The sequence below is a fragment of the Pinus tabuliformis genome, chromosome 9, assembly GCF_031772625.1.
Source record: "Pinus tabuliformis cultivar Carrire ecotype Pingquan chromosome 9, CPIR1, whole genome shotgun sequence".
Classification (NCBI taxonomy): Eukaryota; Viridiplantae; Streptophyta; class Pinopsida; order Pinales; family Pinaceae; genus Pinus; species Pinus tabuliformis.
In genome coordinates, this window is record NC_142307.1 from 1,747,730,225 (window position 1) to 1,747,751,510 (window position 21,286).

A 21,286-nucleotide genomic window follows, 5' to 3' on the forward strand; every position below is an offset into this window, starting at 1 on the left:
GGATCTTGTAAAAGAAAGACTCTGGAAAGAATTTTAGGTCGATCATCTTTAGATATCCTCCCATGTTCTTCATAGTGGGATGGTAACCTCTACTATACAGCTTTTGGATAACACACCATTAGTAGAAACCTAGATATTCATGCTTATAATTGTAACAATTCCTACTCTTACGCTTATATAAGAACTAGTCATACCTAGGGCTAGTGTAGGTGATGTGGGTCCAGATTTCAGAGGTTTATCTATGGATGGGAAATTAAAATCTCCCTATAGAGTTGTTCGAGAAAGACACATCCCTCCACATCAACAGGAACAAATTTTACCTCAAATATGGACATTTGGAAATGTTGGAAGGTATATACCTAACTTGCAGCCAAATTCTTCACATCCAAGGAGACTGTTTTCAGGTGAACTTATAATTTATGTGAACTTTTCAATGTTAAAAGTAGCCTTGACCTAATTTAGCAATACAAAGAACCAAAAAATCCAAATAATTTTCAGCGTATAAGGTCATATAATTGCAATATTTACATCATAGTACATCTACATAATGGTACATGTCCTACTGGTTTGCCAGAAAAGGATTCAATCAGGTTTAAAACTTAAGGGAAAAATACTACAAGGCCTTCTCATGGCCACGCAATGTATAAATCCATAATACAAACATTATTGGCTCTTAATCTCATGCATAAAATAAATTATGGCTTCCTCATATGTGCCAAAGACACAAACATGTTGCGAAACAATTTTCATCTGCTCCACCCAAAACCATTCAAGTCAAGCCATCTTTCCATGGAGGACATTATGGTATCACCATTGGAATTCAAGTCCAAATCCTTTGTCATTTTAGAGAATTTGTTATACCCCTTGGAACATGTTTTATCTTGATTCGTTTAAAATTTGGATACCTCATACATTTGACTACTTTCTTGCAGAGATAAAGCACTAGAAAAGGCTAATGTTCTTGTTATGGGTGGATCAACAAGCACTCCATTTATTTCACACTCTTTTCTGTTTTTGTCTAATAAATAGTTGCCATTTTCTTCTGCTTGTACTATGTCACTAATATCCCTCTCATGAAATACAATTGAAGAATCCTTGGTCCTAGAGGAAGGTGAAGAGATATTTTCTTCCCCTATCAGTTCTCAGATTTCATCATGCCAAAACTACACTTTTTTCTCATAACTAGACCTTGGGAATTTTCTACCTCTAGCCTGTAAATTCTCTATAGGAACCTTCTCATAACTCTCATTTGAAGTGAGGCAACTAGATGCATAATAGTCCATAGCCTAGAATTGTTGATGAGAAATCTGAGATTCTGGAAATAAACCAGGGATTTCAGGCATCGTGGAGAAGGTAAAAGCAGAAAATGTAGAGTTAAAACACTCACTTTTCACTTTTGAGGCCAACTCAGAAAGTTCCTCACAAGTATCTTCCAATCCAATTGAACCCACTTTGTAACCTAAAAGAGTTTCCCTTGCTTTTTTTAGAATTAACTGCAAGTATTTCCTCTGTGCTTCTATATGAATTTGCAAGTATCTTTGAACATGCTAAAAACAGAGGCTCAAAATCAATTTGACTTTTTGAAGTTCAGACGTCATAACAACATAGTAGAACCATGTACAAGGAATGGAAGCCAAAAAAAGTGAAATATATCCCTTACATGCAGTTATTTGTGTAAACTTATATGTACCTCCATTTGCATCCTCAAAGGCTCTATGATTTGTAAGGTTTTGAGATACAAGAATAGAAAATTAGCTACATCTTCATTAATATGAAGAAGAAAACATCATTTCGAAAGGATAAAATATCCTAAATACCTTAAACTGAAAGCACCATACTCTCGTAAGAGAAATACACTAAAAATGTCTCACAAGTCCTAACAAAATTAATAACCTTTTACCTAATAAAAACCACCAAGTTTTTGGCTGGAAAATGATTGATCAAAATTTTGTAGGAGATCACTCTAGGAATTCTTGGGTAGCATCCATAAAGGAATGCACTAACAATAGAAGCTTGGAAAGTTGTGGTAAACTCCCAATAGGTTACAGCTACAGCAAAGGCCAATCAACTAAAAAATTTAAAGCATTAACCCAAGATATGAGCAATTTGAAAAATAATTGACTTTGAATAGTATGTATATCAATATTGAATGGAAAGCCTATCATAAATAAAATGACTTAAAGATAGAAAAAATAAATTGTTTTGTGTGTAAAAAAAGGCATATGAAGATATCATAGCGATGCTTTCTCTATAATATTTGTTTAAATGATAGCACCAACATAGTATGTTTCATGAGTTTTTTTGTATAGAGGGGAGTTTGCATTAAGTTTGATGGAATGAAAGTTATTTTATGTCTAGACATGGAAATGATTCCAACTCCAATGTTAGTGAAAGGGATCATTTAGATTCTCAGCATGAAGAATCTAGTTCAAGAAACACGATGATGGGTATTGTTATTAATACCTGACTTGTTACATGTTCACAGAATAGAGAAACTAACCATGAATATAGAAATTGGTTTCCAATGAACCAAGATCTAATGGCCCTAGGGGTACTTCTTCTTTGATGCTACATCCGCTACCAAGTATACCTTGGGGATCACATCATATTTCATTAACACAAGCACCTAAGAGAAGTAGTGGTTCTTCTAAAGGACATGTCTTATCATCATTTGTTTCTAGGCCTTCATAGTTTAGTAATTTTAATCCTCAAAATATTCATTCCTCTTCATCATAGATGTGCATGTTCCATCAGTCACTCATTTCCAAGTCCCACAATACAATATTCATTGAGCATCAAGGTTATGGGTTCGTAGGTGTACCATTTCGGTCACTGCAAGAAATTGATGCTGAAAGTGATGGACACAAAAAAATAATTATTGAGCTTTGTAGTATGTACTTTACCAAGAGTTTTTAATGAAGCTTAGTTTTAGAGACAATGACTAGTATATTAATGGAATTTTTATGTAGTTCTTCAGTCTATGAGGTGGATATAATTTCATATTTGGATCTTGATGAAATGATCTATCTATAGTGACCATTGCTTGTAAAATAAACCTGGGTTGTGGGATGTGTAGGAAAAATTGGACAGCTCCCAACATAGGGAAGGAGGGGCAACATAGAGTAAAATTCCCAAATCCCTGTCAAGAAAAGTATCAATTATGAAATTTGGTACAATCCTTGGAAGATAATCCTTAGAAAAAACACTTGTTTGGTTTTTTCCCCTATAAAGACAAATATCAATTATTAAATCACTTGTTTGTATCCAATATCGGTTTATGGTGAAATTTTATACTCATTACATTGGCATTATGTGTGGCTGATGCTTTTTCCAAATTAGAAATTTTAGGAAATTGCCATCAAAGTACTGCAATTGGCTTGATTAATCTCTTTTTGATAGTGTAATACTCTCCAAATTTCTTTCCAAATAGTGTTTTCCATAGCATCTCTATCCTTGATTCTTGTAAGCTTGCGTGCAAAATAGTGTTTGGAGACTTGTTATTAACAAGAGTTTTCCATTACGAGCAGTAGACATTAATTTTGTTAAAATAGGAGATGACCCTTGTATCTCTCGACCATCCAAACTGAATCTAGCTATAGGTAAAACTAATATCTTTTCATAAGGTGATTGACTGAAACAAAATTTGATCCATTCCAAAAATCAAAGAAATTGTAAACTGCCAAACTGCTAACAAAATTTTCAAAGGGAAAAAGACAGAGTTTGAGGACATGGCTTACCATGTTTCTAGAATTGTAATATAAGGAAGAAGTTGAAAACATCTAAGAGGTGAAGTTTCCTTGAGCCACTGACACTTCCCACTTAGATTCCTCTAATTTGTGATGTGTTGAAGCCTGTCTGAACCTCCACCTTCCATCTTTGAACACATCTGTTTTGGGTGCAACAGGAGCAACTTGAGGGGAAGGAATAAGGAGAGCAGGGAGGTTGCCTCTAGAAGGCACTCAAAGATGTAAGTGATAAAAAACAATGAATATTGAAACACCTATAGAGACCACAAACCAGCAAACATAGAACCATAACCAAACCTCAATTTTTTCATTGCAAACAACTCTTAAACGAAGCTCCTTGATGTACTATTTCCAAGGTGTTTGGATGGTCTGTCTGCATATAATACTTCATATTGATTTTTGTACACATTATTATCCACTTTGTTTTGAATTTAGGGGATCAATCTAAAATCCATCACCCTACCTTAAAATAATGTTCAAAGTTCTAGTGAATGTATATCCTTGAACTGCCATTCCCAAGGTGTTTGGTTGGCTTGTTTTAATTGAGTAATTCATATTAATTGTTGTGCACATTAATATCCACTTTATTTTGAATTTAGGGGATCAATATGAATTCCATCACCTCACATTTTAATAATGTTCTAGGGCTAAAGTTTAGAAGCTAACATAGACCAATGATCTAGATCCTGATCCATTTCTCACTCGAAAGAATCAAATTCATTTGAAAAGACAGAGAATGTTGTTTGATTATGGAAAGGAGAGTCTTTCATATATACTTTTCTTGATTGGATTGGTCAATTTCTTCTTTTCTGACAAGATTATTCAAAATATTTCGAGGACCCCATGTGTATTAGGTGTTGTCTATTAGATATTTTGGAGCTTTTGGAAGGAATCTAGCAAACCAATTGTCGGTCAAATATTAATTTGTGTTTTTTAAAATGGGTATTTGTGTTTTTTAAAGTGGGTATTCCTTCAGCTACCTCATCGATTGACTTTGCAAATGTTTTTAGGAAGGATTGCTATGTTTTTTAATTTTGTGATTCTTTCACCTTGTGGTTATTTTGGGAAAGTAATTTTAGGAATGCCAAATGCTGGTGGACAGATAAACATATTTTTTATAATTGCACTTCCCATTCCATGATATCCTCTCTTTATTATTTGATTGTATTTTGAACTTTTACTTTGATTTGATTTTTGCTTTTAACTATAAAATTAAAGATACTTGGTATCATATCCATTTAAACAAAATCCAAAACTTGAGGATAATATTAGTATTATAGTTGTTTTGTGTTAAATTATTTTTATATTCAAATTTTATAGGTCTAAAAACGAATGCGAGTCTTTGTTTGATTGTTATTTGACTCTGGTGTCAAAAGGTTACAGGAAATGTGAGTAGAAAAAGGATGGGGAGACAATGTATAGCATGACCTAGATATGATTCATCTACTATTGGATATCCTTTAGGCACTTGAGCCATCGAATTTGGAAATATTTCTAGTAGGGATTCCTACATTTTTTAATGTTGTGATTCTTTCACCTCATTGGTTATTTTGGGTAGGAAAATGTTTTAGGAATTCCAGACAAGACATCAGTGGGCAGGTAAACAATTTTTTTATAATTGCAATGTCCATTTCATGATATCATCTCTTTATTGTTTGATTGTATTTTGAACATTTCTTTTGATTTTTTTTTTCTTTTAACTATGAAATTGAAAATACTTGGTATCATGTCCAACTAAACAACAACCAAAAATTCAAGATGAAATGAGTATTACACAAGTTTTTCATGACTATTATAAAATCTTACTTTCATGTTCTTATTTGAGCACATGTTGTTTATATACTTGACCAAGATCATTCATTATAGAATGAAATGTTGATGCGAATAAAATGACAAGGATTAGACATCACACCTCATATTATTTTGTTTCACAAGTTATCTACAACTTGAGATTTTTAGTATGTAACTTAGTTGGCATGATTGTAACTTAAGCCTTCCCTGTTGAATACTATGTTACTAAGGTGTTCTTTTGTATGGTGATGTTTTATTTTCTTTGTCTATATAGGTCATTTTGGCCACATAAAGGCCATTATCACTCAACTAAAAAAAACTTGTTTGAGTTTCTTGCTTTTATGGGGAAAAATGACTTTGACATTGCTGATGTTGAGATATATGGCATATAAAATGTTTATACTCTACTTGAGTTTATATTCTAGTGTTCATCGTCTTTCATGTCTTACACTCTTCATTGTATCTTATTTTTCTTTCAGAAAATGGACTCATAACTTAATATTGATGGTAAGAAGCAAGAATTGATGAAAGAGGAGAACAATAACATTGAAGTAACAAATGCAAAGAGAGAGAGAGAAGAAAACTGGTCTAGTGGTACCCTTAGAGACAATATCCTACATAGGACACACACATAGAGAATGATGGTTAAGTCTTCAGCGTTGGTGAATTCACTTATAATGACATGGAAAAACAATAATAATGTTTGGAAGTGATGACACTCTGTTTCATGTATAAGTTGTAGTCCAACCAATATTAAGTTGGGAACTCATATTGTTATATATGACATTTTATATAATATAATTTATGTGGTTGAAATTTTTTTATAGTTGGACTTGATGTTGTTTAGTATTGTAATTAACATATGTAACTTTGTGTTTTTATATTAGATGAACATGCACATTGTGTGAATTATTTTTAATTTAATCGCAAATTCATACTAATTAATCTATGTTGATTAGTAATGAACACATAAAATTAATCTAAAACTACTAAATTAGTAGTTTATATTGATTAATCAGGAACAAAAATAAAATGAATATATGACTAAATTAGTTGTTTATAATTACTATTAATGAAAATAAATGAAATGAATATAAGCTACTAAATTAGTCATTTATATAATGAATATGAAATTATCAAAAAAATATAAATGACTACTGTAAATGACAGATTTGTGATTACATACGATGACTAAAGTTTTCATATATATGACTATTAGTAGTTAATTTAAAATATCTTATAGCATGACCAAAATTTAGTCATATTTATTTGGTTATTAATTGGTTTCAAATGATGACTAAATTTGGCATATACATGAGTATTAGTAGTTAATTTATAGTATCTTATAACACGGCCAACATTTTGGTCATATTTCTTTGGTTATTAATTGGTTTTCTCGGGCGACCATATAGTAATATATTTTGTTGTATATTTTTCCATTAATTGTGGCAATCAATGACTAAATTAATGACCAAATTTATAAATAAATATACTACTAGACAATGAAATTGAGACAACCAATTAATGACTAAGCTAAAAATGACTAAAAGTTGGTCGCATTATAAGATATTGTAAATTAGCTACTATTGGTCACTGATTGAAAAATGGTCATTTATATGCAAATTTTAGTCATTTTTTTAGTAACTAATTAGCCATTTTGTACTAGTGTTTGGTTAAGTCTTCCAGTTATAACTCTTTGTGCCAATAAGCCCTAAAATATTAAAATTTTTATGTTAAAAAAGATTCAATATGATCCTTGACTTTGCCTATTGTACCAACAAACTTTGATTTGTATCTATGGCACTATGAAAATCATTCCATCTACTTAGATATGGAGTCACTCACTTACATATAAACTCAAATTTGGTATTATACATGAACACGCAATTGGAACCATACAAGGAACTGTAACTGATTACTTGGTAGTTACTATGTATTCCCTCTATATATAGGAGAATTTGATCTCCCTCGCTATGCTAACTAGAATACCAAATTATATAACCCAATAATCCACATAGTATAAACATATAAGTTCCAAACATAAAGAATGTAAATACACATGATGGAGGGTATTTACACAATCTTCAATTGCATAAATTTCTACAATTTTGGCCTTCTTTACACAAATAAATTGGCCCTTTCCTCTCTCTTAGACCTCCTTCGGTCATTAGCGTCTCTTGACTATCTCCTGTAATATTCCATCCTATATTTTATTTATAAAAATCAATTATATACAACATGAATGGTTTGCTGAGATCCGCTAAAGATGGGTCTAATCATACATACAACAAAATATAAACTTGATCCTAAAACCTCTAAATCCCAAACAAGTATCCTTAAATGATGTATTACATGTCGATGAGGAAATAATCCTTCATTTATTAAATAAATCACTATTTTAATTAAAAAGTAAAATCCCTATCTTTAATTGTATTAAATTAACTTAAACTAAATTAAGGAAACCCGCTCCCTTTAGTTAATAGGGTAAGCCATCCTAGGCCTTATTGACTTGAAGAAATTCTCCGACATAAATTATAACATTGAGAAAATGATAAATGAGGGATGGAAATCTTATTATCAATTTGAAAACAAATGTAAATTAGCCAATTTTTTTATATGAAATAAGAAAAAATTCCTCTTTGGACTATGCTTACACTTGTTATTTTATATGGATGTGAATTTTGGGAATGCAATATCGTTGGAGATTGATGGAGAAAAATATAGTATATTAAAAAAAAAAACCTGTAATTTAAATATTAAACAATACATCTTATCCTATCCTGTACAAAAAGTGATGCTTTCCCTCATTAAGAGCATGGTCGTGACTAGGTACCTAATGTATAAGAACAATCTAAACAACATGTAGGATACTATAGATATTGCTTCAGATTCTAGCAAAAACCACCTCCAACTTAAATGGAAATTAGATAAGGATGATTAGTCATGGATAAACCATTGGGTAATAAAGAAAGGGATCATTCTACAAGATAATGATAATATTAAAAGTAACATTACACCAAAATTTAAGAGAAATTGTGGTGGAATAAATAGTTTAAGGAAAAAATAAAATTATTATATTACAAGGAGGTATAGTATAAATAATATCAAAAGTATCTCTCAATTTTGAACAGTATAAAGAAAAAAAAAATACATTACTAAAATATTAACAAATTCTCATGATATCCATAGTGAAATGGGACATTAGATGATTCCAAAAATCATCATGGAATGAAAGAGCCTATAATATTTCCAATATTAAGAGAGTTTAATATCGGAATAATTTTCTCTTAGAATGTCTAACATATACATAGGAGAGATATTAATTTGATAATATTTATCACACCACCAAGATTCCTAAACTTTTTATTCAATAAAACAGTGGTGAATTTAGAACTATTCTCTTGATACCTCTAAAGCATAGAAATAAAATTGTAAATATTTTCAACCAATTCCCCTAACTTATTAAATTTTTATATACAAAATTTGGCACTAATGGATGATCATTGTGATTGGCAACACCATTTCCATGTCCATTGCCATCATTATTCCTTAGTGGGGAATCTTTTAGGTTCCTATACCAATAGGAGTCATAATTTCTTAATGATTGAGATTAAACCTGTAACATGTACATACCTTTTCTTTCTACAAATGTTTTCCATATTAAAAAAATTTGAAAATTAAAAGAGGGTATGTCCTAAAATATAAATCAAAGGAAAAAAAAGACTAAGAGATGGTCAAAAAAATGAAAGAATATGAACCCCAAAAAACAAAATGACCATAAAAGTGTGCAAGTCAAAATGCCACTACTATTTTCTTTTTATGTATAATAAGGATTGTGTGCAACTTTTTATTCATGTCACAATCAATGGTAATCAAACAGTTTAATCTTGCTTATTCCATGATTTGAATTTTATGTTTTTAGCCAGAGAATAAAATCTAACCAAACTGTTTAATCTTGGCAGATAAGTAGATAGGTAGAGTAAATAAAAGGAGCTAAACTATTTAATCTGAGCCCTTGGGTGTAATAAGGTTAGACTTAGTTAGAATACCATTGTAAAAAAAAATAAAAAGGTTTTGATAATGGTTTTCCAGCTTAAGTGCACCCTAATAAAGAGAAGTAAAAATGGTAGGATAAGTAGGTGGGTATGTAGCAGAATGGTTGCAAAATTGTGATGATTGTTAGAAAAAGGAATGTTGATCACCTTCATCATCGAAGTTCCAAGTATGGGTAATAATTGGGCATGTATAAAATCCAAAAAGTAAGTTGATTAACCTCCCTCACTCTTTCACTTTTCACTTAACTAACTAATTTCCAATAAAAGTCTTAAGTACCCAAAATCTTAAGTCAAAGGGGCTCAGAGCATTTCTCTTACTTCTAGAGGGACCGGACCCTCAGCCTAATGACTTATAGACCTTAAGTACAAAAGATCCCCTCTTCACTCCCCCTCATTCCCCTCATAAAACCCCTTTTCCTAAGGTTTAAATTGTATTTTCCTAAGGGAAAGAAATTACTCCCATGTAAATGATTTTTCCTAAAAAACCCTCAAAATTACTTTTTAAGCCTAAGTGACATTGTGTTTATGAAAATAAAATGAATTAGATACATTACACATAGCACTAAAACCCATTCTTCACCATCTTCATATTAGCTTCTAGCACTTATATATGTATTAAATCCCAAAAAGAAATATAAACCCTTCCCATATATATATCAATAAAACCCTTATATTAATACCCCGCCCCGAAAGTTTGAAATATAAACTTTATGAATAAAACTCGAAAATAATTAATCAATTCGTGGTTAATTACAAGTCAAACTATCTGCCGATGAAATCACCCTCGACGCCCTTAATCCACCATAATCCGTGATTAGTTAAAGCCCACCACTTTTAAACCCTCGCCAGGCCCTCCCACTACCGTTTGTGCATCGTCATGAACCGACCATTGCGATATCTTCCCCCCGTCAAATCTAATGATCCTCATTTATTCGGCAAGGCCTCCGAAGACCAACCTTTAGCTGCCCGATATGGGTGGTTTCCTGTTAGGCCCCAATGCTACGTGGAACCTAATGAATGGAATCAGGCGACCTCCCCCCAATATCGCCAAGCACCCAAACGTTGTGCAAAACAAACCGCTTACTGCACGCCCACTGCACGACAAACCGTTTATTGTTCAGTTCGTGCTGTATTTTAAAAGTTTCCCCGTTAAAGTTAAAACCCTAAGAAACCAGGATTTCTTGCCCCTCGCCCATTCTATTGTGTAAACTTATGAAACCCTTCTACTCCACCTGAAGCCTCTGCTAACCAATTCAAGCATGGTTTACCTCCTGAAATCACTTTGGACTCACTCCATATACCTATAAAGCTCGATAAATCCATTAATGACCCTCCCTGTAAACCCAACATTTTCCTAATAGTTTGTTTTATTTTACAGGTGATCAAAAGACCACAGCCTTGGATAAACAGTCTTAATACTGGTCATAAGAACTGTTTACTCCAAGATTGTTATCGAATCCATTCAAACAGAGATGCAAAATAAAACATACAGTTAGAAGACAAGCAGAGGAAACATGGAATTAAATGATTTACTGTTGAAATAGATAGTAAAAACCTAAAATATACATTACAGGTAAAACGACACAGTAAAGAATAGTCAAACTGTATCAGGGTTAAAGTGTATCAGATTGAAGACCAAGTCATGTAAAGCAGCTAGGATGAAGATAAACGAAGCGTAGACGGTTACAAAGCATACAGATTCATGTCAAAGAGAAGACATATGAAAAACAGAGCAGTAAAAGTAAATAGTAAAAGTGAACACAGAGGAAGTAAGGGTTAAACATAGATGAAAACACTTTCACCAGCAACAATGAAGTTTATCCAAAGTAAAAGTGAAAAACAGTTAAAAGAAATTTAAGGTTAAAAGATGAAATCATAGGAGAAATGGTACATTCTTTAGAAATTTCTTGTTTAAGTCATAGTTTTGTAGAAACTATTGTGGCCCATCCAAGAAGTATGTTGAGAAACCGGTGGTTTTTTTTCCTAAAAGGCCAATCTACAAAAAATTATCTCACTTTTTACATAGGTATTACCAAAGGGATATAAGTTCATGTCTTCATAGCCTAGTTTTCGGACTGTGTAAAGTCGTGTTTTAGAAATCTTTTTGTAGAGAATATTGTGAATAGCTGGAGCTGAATTTTGGGAAACTAAGAGAGGTTTATCTCAAAATTAGACTTATCTAGAATAACCTCTTTCACCATTTACATATCTATCATGGATTGAGATATACAAACGTACCAATGGACCTTAATCTTGCAGAATGCACAAAGAAAGGATGTAGTTAGTGACTCGGATGCCTCGTCATCACTTAAGAGTTGCTATAAAATTTAAATTTCTATTCTTTGTCACCATAAATCCATAAACATAGTGTCAAATAGATTCATTAGTTTTGAGTGTCCTTTCTTTAATTTCTATTAATGTAAAAAAATTTGAGATATTTGTAAAACCAATCTTGATATTTATTCAAGATATTTCAATTTAGAATTAGTATAAATACTTCTTAATTTGAAGTATTTTTTGTGGATTAAAATAAATTTCTTTAGACATTTTACATCAAGCAAAGGAGCTATTGTATTCAAGACTGGACTAGTTTTGCTGGGTCATGAAATAAAGCTAAAGACATTTCACTTGATTCTTGTGCACAGTTGGAACCAAATAAGTATTATCCCTTCATGTTTAATTATTGTTTTCTCGTCATGTTATAGATATTCACATGTTTTCTCTATGAAATCTGAATAGTAAACAAGGAATGATATCTCAGAATTAGCTTTAATGCTCTCTGTTTTGACTATTTACTTTCTCATTGTTTTCTGCTAAACTATCTTGCTCTGGGAATGCTTAATTGCTCCCTTTCTTCCGTATTTCCCCCCTTAGGTCCATAGTAAAGGATTCTTAGTTTCCATTTGCTATTGATCTCCTTCGGTTCTTCATCTTGATCCTGGTTTAAGGATTCTTCATTGCCCTTTTACCCTGGTTAGGACTACCTCATCCATTTGAACCTGTAGATTTGCTTTTTGCTGTGCTAGCCTGCCCTGTGAACTCTTCCTTTAGAAATTGATCTGATCCAGTTAAGCCACTCTCTGATTGACTCCATAGCCTAATGGCCTGAATACTTGTTCTTCCCATCTGTTGCCTTAAATCCAACACCCAATCAAAACCAAAACATCATGAGCACTAAGCACTAGCCTGAAATCCTACCCAAAACAAAGTTAAACTATAAAGAGAGAGCACTCTTTGGACTTAGGTTGGCTAGAATTAGAGTCTAAAAGATTAGGTTTGTGGTTACGTCTGATTATTCCTTCTTTTTATAACTTCTAGGGAAGACTTCTGAGTGATAACATAGTGGCAACTCTGTTGGGGAGAACTAACATTTTCTTCAGAAATTTTTTACACGTTTAAATCTGATCTATGATGGTGGACAGTGATCAGACACACAAAGGTTAAAATCATCCACCTGGCGACTCCAAATTCAATTCTACAATGAAGACTCCACTGGAGGAATGAACCTGAAAGAACTATGTGAAAAGATGAGGCATTTAACTTGGATTGTTATCCAAGACATTATGTTCTTTCTCATTAAGAAATTTTTTCAATGTATATAGTATTTTAGAGAAGATCTTAGATTGGTTTTTAATTATTTTCTTTTGGAAATTGTAAATATAAAATCTCCTTACACATTTGAGCATCATTCTTATGACTCTTATGATGATCATTTTCCAATCAAGAAGCCTCAAATAATCAAGACTCCACTGGTAAAAGAATCCAGAGTTGTTGAGAACCTATGGTGACTCCATTCTAGCATTAAAGTGTTTTCAAGATGTATTCGAGAATACAACGTAGGTATGCTCCTTTGGATAGGTCAAAGGTTCCAGGTTTTCCAAATCCTATGCCCAACTTTGATTGGTCAAAAAATCTTCCATTATTTAAAGATGAAACAGGAAATGATGCTGCTTTACATTTATTAAGGTTTCATATGCACATCCGAAAGTTTAAAGTTAAATTCCATGAAGATTGTCTTATGAAAATATTTATGGCAACTTTAGAGGAAAAGACTAGATCTTGGTATGAAAATTTACCAGCCTCTAGCATATGTTCTTTAAAGCATTTTCATACTGTATTTCATGACAAATACAAGGAAATTTATTCATCTATGTTGCTAATTCAAAATTTTTGTGACAATTTTGAAAGTTTTATTCAATATCTGGAAGATTAGTATGATGATGATCAGTTCATGGATTATGAAATATTAGAGGCTTTAGAAGAAAATCCTTTTCAAAAAGTATAAGCCTTGCTTGAATTATCTTCTCCTTAGGAATAAAAAGATGATGTATGTTGTTTACAGGTCCATGAAATTTCCCCACAGGAAACAATTCTTGCAACACAACAAACTGATCAGTGCAAAGAAGACATTCAGCTCCCTGAACTAGCTCAAGTAGAAGACAACAGTGAAAATCAATAACAGACTGGTGATCTGGAGATAGAGGCGGTTTAGCTTAAAATTATTGATCCATAAGAGCATCTTCAGCAAGTAATGGTTTCTTAAGAAATTAAAGACCAGTCAAATTTATTTGATGAAAATCATCTCTCAAATTTTCTATCCTTGGATATAAATAAAATAAGACAACATACTTTAATAGATCATGACCTTTCATCTGAAATTAATGAGAGTTTGCAACTCCCTTGCAAGCTTCTACATGACAAAGATAGTCATGATCTTTCCTCTGAAATTAATGAGAGTTTGCAACTCCCTTGCAAGCTTCTAGATGACAAAGATAATCATGATCTTTCATCTAAAATTAATGAGAGTTTGCAACTCCCTTGCAAGCTTCCACATGACAAAGATAATGATAAAGACTTCCCTATTGTATATGATATGGTTGATGAAGATCAAGAGCATTCAAAGCAATTGGTTATAGTGGATAACAAGGAGCAAAAACAGTTAGAGAATCACTTAAATCAAGCAGCAGTTTGGAATGAGGTATGTTTTCCTGTTACAAGTCATCTAGAAGATCTTATATGGAAGGATTACCATTATCCTTTCATCAATGTATTGCATTCATCAATAGAAGAAGAGTTGCCAAGTTCATCAATAGAGCTATTAAATCTAGTGGAAAAGTTAAAATGCTATTTTCTAAATTTACTTTTCTACCTAGAAAAGTGGAATGCAAAATTGTGTTAAGTATCCATTTACTTGACTCGTTGCATTGGAAATTTGTTATTACTTGATATGGCAGTCTTTTTTACTAGATTAGAGTAGGTAGATGAGTGCAAATAAGCTCAATGCTCTGAGCATGTGTCAGATTTCATTTTGCAGAAAGTCTGCAATTTCAGTTCAAGATTTTAAATCACAAAGATTATACAAAAGAGAATATACATGTGTGGGATTGGCCCAATGGATCAAGCAACTAGTCGACGGTGTTCTTGACATTTCACAAGGAGATTCCATCCCCAAGTGGAGCCACTATTAGGTTCCTATACCAATAGGAGTCATAATTTTTGAATGACTGAGAATAAAACTATAATATGTACATACCCTTGCTTTCTGCAAATGTTTTCCATATTCAAAAAATTAAAAAATGAAAAGAGGGTATGTACTAAAAAATAAATCAAAGGACAAAAAAGAATAAGAGAAGGTAAAAAAAATGAAAGAACATGAACCCCAAAAAACAAAAAGACCAAGAAAGTGTGCAAGTCAAAATGCAATTACTATTTACTTTTTATGCATACTAATGATTGTGTGAAGTTTTTTATTCATGCCATAACCCATGGTAATCAAACAGTTTAATATTGGTTATTCCATGCTTTGAATTCATGTTTTTAGCTAGAGAATAAAATCTGACCAAACTGTTTAATCTTGGGAGATAAGTAGATAGGTAGAGTAAATAAAAGGAGCTCAACTATTTAATCTGAGCCCTTGGATGTAATAAGGTTAGACTTAGTTAGAATACCATTGTAAAAGAAAAGAAAAAGGTTTTGATAAGGGTTTTCCAGCTTAAGTGCGCCCTAATAAAGAGAAGTAAAAATGGTAGGATGAGTAGGTGGGTAGGTAGAAGAATGGTTGCAGAATTGTGATGATTGTTAGATAATAGCATGTTGATCACCTTCATAATCAAAGTTCCAAGTATGGATAATAATTAGGCACGTATCAAATCCACAAAGTCAAATTGATTAACCTCCCACAATCATTACACTTTTCACTTAACTAGTTTCCAAGAAAAGTCTTAAGTACCCAAAATCTTAAGTCAAGGGGGCTCAGAGCATTTCTCTTACTTCTGGAGGGACCAGACCCTTGGCCTAATGACTTATAGACCTTAAGTACGAAAAAACCCCTCATAAAAATTTACCCCTCTTCACTCCCCCTAATTCCCCTCATAAAACTCCTTTTCCTACGGTTTAAACTCTAATTTCCTAAGTGAAAGCAATTACTCCCATGTAAACCATTTTTCCTAAAGAACCCTCAAAAATTACCTTTTAAACCTAAGTTACAATGTGTTTATGAAAAGAAAATGAATTAGATACATTACACTTAGTGCTAAAACCCATTCTCCACCATCTTCATATTAATTTCTAACACTTGTATATGTATTAAGTCCCAAAAAAAAATATAAACCCTTATATTAATACCCTGCCCCGAAATTTTGAAATATAAAATCTATGAATAAAAACCAACATAATTAATCAATCCGTGGTTAATTACAAGTCGAACCATCTTCCAATGATATCACCCTCGATGCCCTTAATCCACCATAATTGTGATTAATTAAAACCCGCCACTTTTAAACCCTCGTTGCCCCCCCCCCCAACTACCGTTCATGCATCTTCATGAACCGACCACCACCCAATCTCCCCCTCATCAAATCTAATGATCCTCATTGATTTCGCAAGGCCTCCGAAGACCAACCTTTATTCGCCCGATATGGGTGGTTTCCTATTGGGCCCCAATGCTACGTGGTGCCTGATGAATGGCATCAGACAGCCTAATACCACGAAATGCCAAAAAGCTGTGTGAAACAAACTGCTTACTGCCCACCCGCTACGCGGAAAACCGTCTATGTTCAGTTCACACCATATTTTAAAAGTTTGCCCGTTAAAGTTTAAACCCCAAGAAACCAGATTTTCTTGCCTTTTGCCCATTCAACTATGTAAACTTATGAAACCCTTCTACTCCACCTGAAGACTCTGCTAACCAATTCAAGCATGGTTTACCTCCCAAAATCACTTTGGACTCACTCCATATAACAATAAATCTCGATAAATCCATTAATGACTCTCACTGTCAACCCAATGTTTTCCTAACAGTTTGTTTTGTTTTACAGGCGACTAAAACACTGCAGCCTTGGATAAACAATCTTAATACTAGTCATAAGACCTATTTTATCCAAGATTGTTATCAAATCCATTCAAATAGAGATGAAAAATAAAACATACAGTTAAAAGACAAGCAGAGGAAACATGGAATTAAATGATTTATTGTTGAAATAGACAGTAAAAACCTAAAATATGCAGTAAAGTTAAAAGGACATAGTAAATAATAGTCAAAGTGTATCAGGGTTAAAGAGTATTATATTGAAGACCAAATCAAGTAAAGGAGCTAGCATGAAGACAAACAACAGGGAAGACAGTTACAAAGCATACCGATTCATGCCAAAGTGAAGATAGATGAAAAAACGGAGCAGTAAAAGTAAAAATGGAGGCAATAAGGGTTAAACAGAGATGAAAACATTTTCACCAACAACAATGAAGTTTATCTAAAGTAAAATTGAAAAAAAGTTAAAAGAAATTTAAGGTTAAAAGATGAAATCAAAGCAGAAATGGTACATTCTTTAGAAATTTCCTGTTTAAATCATAGTTTCTCAGAAACTATTATGGCCAATCCAAGAAGTATTTTGAGAAACTGGATGAGTTTTTTGTTCCTAAAAGGCCAATATACAAAAACCTATCTCACTCTTTACACTGGTATTACCAAAAGTGAGATAAGTGCATGTCTTCACAGCCTATTTTTTGGACTATGTAAAGTCCTATTTTAGACATCGTTTTGCAGAGCATATTGTGAACCGCTGGAGCTAAATTTTTGGAAACTAAGAGAGGTTTGTCTCAAAAACATACTTATCTACAACAACTCTTCCACTGTTAAACATCTGTCATGGATTGAGATATACAAAGGTATCAATGGACCCTAATCTTGCAAAATTACTGGAGTAGAATGCACAAAGAAAGGATGTAGTTAGTGGCTGGAATGCCTCATCATCACTTAAGAGTTGCTATCAAATTCAAATTTGTCTTCTTTGTCACAATAAATCCATAAACATAATGCCAAATATATTCATTAGTTTTGAGTGTCCTTTATTTAAGTTCTATTAATGTAGAGCACTTTGAGATATTTGTAAAACCAATCTTGATATTTATTCAAGATATTTCAGTTTAGGATTAGTATAAATAATTCTTCATTTGAAGTATCTTGGGTGGATTAACATACCTTTCTGTAGACATTTTATATCAAGATAAGGATCTATTTTATTCAAGACTGGACTAGTTTTGCTGGGTCATGAAATAAAGCTAAAGACATTTCACTTGATTCTTGTGCACAATTGGAACCAAATAAATATTATCTCTTCATGTTTAATTATTGTTTTCTCATCATGTTATAGATATTAACATGTTTTCTGTATGAAATCCGGATATTAAACAAGGAATGATATCTCAGAATTAGCTTTAATGCTCTATGTTTTGACTGTTTACTTTCTCATTGTTTTCTGCTAAACTATCTTGGTCTGGGAATTCTTAATTGCTCGCTTACTTCTATAGTTTCCCCCCTTAGGTCCATAGCAAAGGATTCTTAGTTGCCCTTTGCTACTGATCTCCTTCTGTTCTTCATCTTGATCATGGTTTATGGATTCTTCATTGCCCTTTTACCTTGATTAGGACTACCTCATCCATTTGAACCTATAGATTTTCTTTCTGCTATACTAGCCTGCCCTATGAACGTTTCCTTTAGAAATTGCTATGATCTAGTTAAGCCACTCTCTAATTGACTCCATAGCCCAATGGACTCAATACTTATTCTACCCATCTGTTCCCTTAAATCCACCACCCAATCAAAACCAAAACATCATGAGCACTAAGAACTAGCCTAAAATCCTACCCAAAACAAGGTTAAATTATAAAGAGAGAGCCCTCTCTAGACTTAGGTTGGCTAGAACCTGAGTCTAAAAGATTAGGTTTTTGGTTACCTCGGATTATTCCTTCTTTTTATAGCTTCTAGGGAAGAATTCTGAGCGATAACAGAATCATCATCACCATCATCATCACTATCATCATCATTGTTGTTTTCATTTTCATTGTCATCATCATCACCATCGTCATCATAACCATTGCCATCATCATCATCATCACCATCACCATCATCATTTAGCCTCATTGTATAGCCATTGTTACTACCACCCACCATCATCATGATCATAATTGTCATCATCATCCTCATTACTTCCACCATCATTACTACCATCACCGTCGCCACCCCCATCATTATCATCATAACAACCACTACCATTATCATCATAACCACCACCACCACCACCATCCCCACCATTGACACCATCATATAAAACCATTCACCTCCACAATCAATAGTAGTAGCACCACCACTACCACCACCATCCTCACCATTGACACCATCATATAAAACCATTGACCTGCACAATCAATAGTAGTAGCACCACCACCACCAACATCATCATTGTCATCATCATCATCATTATCACTATCACCATCATCACCATGACCATCACCACCAACGATGGCACTATTGTTATTAGTACCATTATCATAGCTACCAACATTATAAACAGTAGAAACAACAATGACATTAGTAGTAGGACATTATTATTGATGTCAAAGAGTACATAAGATAGCTGTAAGTAATATGTAAAGGTTTCAAAGTGCAATAATAGGGGTGCATGAGAAAAACTGAAAAGTGAAAATGTATAATAAAAGAGATGGTGCATGTAATGAAAAAGGTGGATTTTAGTAGTACCTTTAACGATGAGTGTAAAGAACTCAAAAACATATTTTGTAATTATTTTTTAAGAGATGATGGTTTCAAGACCATGGTTTTAGAATCCCATCATATTTTTCCATGAAATTTGCAAAGGTGAAATAAAAAGAAATTAATTATTTAAAATATATCAACACATATCTTCACAAGGGGTCACGATGATGTATAAGGAGAGAAAGAATTGGATGCAAAAGTTTGTCAACTATAAAATAATATCATCCTATATAAAGAGGAACCTCTAAAGAAGCGATAGATGTATGAGGGAATATTTAATATCATTCGAAAAAGGGATAGTTTCCAATATATATTTGAATAAGTAATGAGTAGAAGGAAATGCAATTGTTCAACATTTTGAAGAACATGTATGCAATAAAGAGGAAGTCGGAACTTGAACATAGGTGCTGCTCAAGAGAAGAGATTGGTGTCTATTTCTAATTTAGTGCTTAATGGTGTGAATAGTGTGATCTGAACTTATGCAAGAACAAAGCATAATATATATATAAACATAAGCACAAATATGAAGAAAAGATAAATATTCATTTCATTAATATCAAAGAATGAAAACATGTGTACATACAAAATGGAAATAAACTTGCTCGAGCGATGGTAACCTATCTCTTAGAAGAGATGTGGCAGCTACATGCCTCTAAAATATGTTACTATGAGGCTCCAAGGCCTTTTTATTATTGAAAAATAAAGGGGAACCCTGAAAAACCAAAAACCTAACCCTAAGAGATGGAACAACAAGAGTTTGTGGGCCACGTTGGGGCTAGTTGGACGATCAACTTTCCGGGGTTGTAACTTAGTCATATGATCTTTGTTTGGTGCATATGATACCTCATTAGAAAATTCTCTCCGGGTAAAATAATATTTGCGGCAGGCCTAGCCTATTTTTATGATTTTGCTATGAACCTCAAAAAAATTAAGTGATCAAAATAGCTCCGGAAGCTAAGGACCCCAAAAAACTACTAAAAATAGTAAATTATGTTATAATCAAGGAATCTAATGAAACTTGGTGGAGGTCCAAGTGGAATATGTGGGTGGCCACCAATATCCACCTGGATCATAGTGTGTCTAGTTGATTGGTGCCTATGAAGAGTTATAAACATAAATCTATTTTTATGGTTTTCTCTTGAAAGTGTTTGCATGCAAACCTTATGTTCTATGTTCTACAATTGGTAGATTTTACGTGCGATTGAATTAAATTTAAAACATGATGTAATTATTTAGTTAAAAAAATAACTATAACAAGCAAGGAAAAGATTATGGAAAATTATCTTGAAGTTTAAAAACACTAGTGAATCTCACTAGTCCCCAATATGTAAACTATAAAATGTTTACTGATATATTTATAAAATTAGTAAATTTTATAATGATTTTATATATAGTCTCTATATAATGTTGGAAATATTTAAGGTAAAATAATTTTATATTCTAAAATTTGGGCGAATCACTTTTATAAAAGATGGAAATTGGCAAATCATTTTTCTAGAGAAGTCATGGAAAATTAGCCCACCTGCGAATATTAGCCCCTAAAATTTTCCATGATAACAAGTTTTTGTTAGATTTTGTGAGTCATCTTAAAACAATAAAACTGATTTTATTGGTCATGATCATTATCATTATACATGTGTTGATAA

At 32.7% G+C, this 21,286-nt stretch overlaps 1 pseudogene; it reads right to left on the bottom strand.

Moving 5' to 3' along the window:
• Nucleotides 1-746: 746 nt before the first annotated feature.
• On the bottom strand, nucleotides 747-19,280 carry LOC149155698 (uncharacterized; annotated as a pseudogene).
• Nucleotides 19,281-21,286: the final 2,006 nt, after the last annotated feature.